This window comes from Siphateles boraxobius, unplaced genomic scaffold (genome assembly GCF_051911475.1).
Source record: "Siphateles boraxobius isolate OS27281-9 unplaced genomic scaffold, OSU_SipBor_1 91, whole genome shotgun sequence".
Taxonomy (NCBI): Eukaryota; Metazoa; Chordata; class Actinopteri; order Cypriniformes; family Leuciscidae; genus Siphateles; species Siphateles boraxobius.
The window spans coordinates 631271-633756 of record NW_027509221.1 but is presented as its reverse complement, the minus strand read 5'-3'; the positions used below and the strand labels follow the sequence as shown (position 1 = coordinate 633756).

General features: G+C 44.9%; 1 long non-coding RNA gene across 1 annotated transcript; it reads right to left on the bottom strand.

Moving 5' to 3' along the window:
- Positions 1-1390: 1390 nt before the first annotated feature.
- LOC143733137 (uncharacterized) lies at positions 1391-2238 on the bottom strand. The gene is made up of 2 exons (XR_013201274.1): positions 2087-2238; positions 1391-1694 (listed from the first exon to the last, which is right to left on the bottom strand). It is a non-coding gene; the product is annotated as an uncharacterized LOC143733137 (long non-coding RNA).
- Positions 2239-2486: the final 248 nt, after the last annotated feature.

Here is a 2486-nt window from a genome sequence, read left to right as displayed (position 1 = left end):
ACACTCCCGTCACACAATCCTCCCACTCGCTCCCGTCCCGTCTCACACTCCCGTCACACACTCCTCCCACTCGCTCCCGTCCCGTCACACACTCCTGTTACTCAATCTTTCCACTCGCTCCCGTCCCATCACACACTCCCGTCAAACACTCCCATCACACACTCCCGTCACACAATCCTCCCACTCGCTCCTGTCCCGTCACACACTCCCATCACAGAATCCTCACACTCGCTCCCGTCCCGTCACACACTCCCATCACTCACTCCCGTCACAGGCTCCTATCACACATTCCCGTCACACACTCCTCCCACTCGCTCCCGTCCCGTCACACACTCCCGTCACACACTCCTCCCACTCACTCCCGTCACACACTCCCGTCACACAATCCTCCCACTCGCTCCTGTCCCGTCACACACTCCCATCACAGAATCCTCACACTCGCTCCCGTCCCGTCACACACTCCCATCACTCACTCCCGTCACAGGCTCCTATCACACATTCCCGTCACACACTCCTCCCACTCGCTCCCGTCCCGTCACACACTCCCGTCACACACTCCTCCCACTCACTCCCGTCACACACTCCCGTCACACAATCCTCCCACTCGCTCCCGTCACACACTCCCGTCACACAATCCTCCCACTCGCTCCCGTCACACACCCCTCACTCGCTCCCGTCACACACTCCTCCCACTCGCTCCCGTCACACACTCCTCCCACTCACTCCCGTCACACACTCCCGTCACACAATCCTCCCACTCGCTCCCGTCACACACTCCCGTCACACACTCCTCCCACTCGTTCCCGTCACACAATCCTCCCACTCGCTCCCGTCACACACTCCCGTCACACAATCCTCCCACTCGCTCCCGTCACACAATCCTCCCACTCGCTCCCGTCACACGCTCCCATCACACACTCCTCCCACTCGCTCCTGTCCCGTCACACACTCCCGTCACATTTGGCTGTAAAAACACGTTATTGTGTATTGCTTTCAGGAGAGCTCCAGTAAGCACACATCTCCAAAGTAGATGTACATAAACCATATACCTCTTAAAGATGCTTATTTTAAATGTCTATTTACATCTGACAAGAAAATCCTCTATAAGTATTGCAGATGAGCACATCACAACATGAAATAGACATCTGATGTATGTGTGCTATTTTAGAATTTACTGTTGTGGCAACACTGTTTACATTAGATAAATGTGCTGTAAGTAAGGTAAATACACAAATCTATAAAGTAAGTAAACATGTTATCTATTTTATTTGTCCATTAGTACTGTTGATAAATTGAGGAACATTTGGGGGAGTGGAGAGTAGCTCATGAAGCTGAATGCTGCATCAAAGGCTTTGAGTGAGTATACTACAGAAATGAATAACAAAATCTATTTAAATCTTAAGTTGTAGTTTATTTTAATTATTGTAATTTCAAACACAGTTATTACAGCACTTTTCTCATTCGGATCTGAAATGTCTGCAGACTGGTGTGAGCACTGAGGATGGAGAGCCCGGAGCTGAATCCTGGAAATGGTGCCATGGATGAGACGCTCCATCACTCCACCGGCCCTTATCGCCTCAGAACAACCTCCGGCACGGAGGCACGGTCACCTGGTGGTCAGCTGATTCATCAGAATAAAGCCACAGAATGAGCACCGCTGTGTGGAGATGGCAGTAGGATGTGGGGTTCAGCGCCTGTAAATACATGCTTGTAGTTTGAATAAAGCTTTGTTTGTGTTGTTGACTTGTATATGCATTTGTTTATTCTGATGGTTACTTTTATTCATTATTTTACTTATCCATGTTTCTTATTGTTGTTGTCAGTAAATAAAATACAATTATTTAATATATTTATGCTTTAATTCATTGCTTGACTGTAACTGTATTTACTGCATTTATCTAGTGTGTATTCATGCATATGTCATATGACAAAACAAATTACATTTTGCTTGTTTTTACTAAAATATACAATTTTCAGTAAAATAAGTTTTGGTCAGCATTTATCATTATTATTGTGTAAGTTTTGGGGTGGGCTAGCGATGCAATTCATTCTGGGGTAATCTTGTTTTTTAAGGAGTGATACTTACATTTTTCTAGTATAAAAATCAACAGTCTTCTCCAAAGGTGAGATCTTCGAGCAGTCGTGTGCTGTGAGCAATGTGCAGACATTACAAACGCTGAGGAAAACTGTTCTAGGTATGGCTGTCGAGTTACTGATGTTATGAGGTGTTAGTGCACCTGTCGCTCATATCATTTTTTATTGCAGAACTTATAGATACATACAAGATCAGGATGAACAATCATAATGACAGAAAACATAAATATGGGTTTGCATCCATCATAATATGATATTATATACACAGGAAAAAAAGAACAATGACAAGTTTAAATATCTTTGAATAATAGCGGTACAAACAAACTAATGTTGTTGTTGTTGTTATTTATAATCCAGAGGGATGAAACATTCAACAAGAAAAAGAGGAAAAC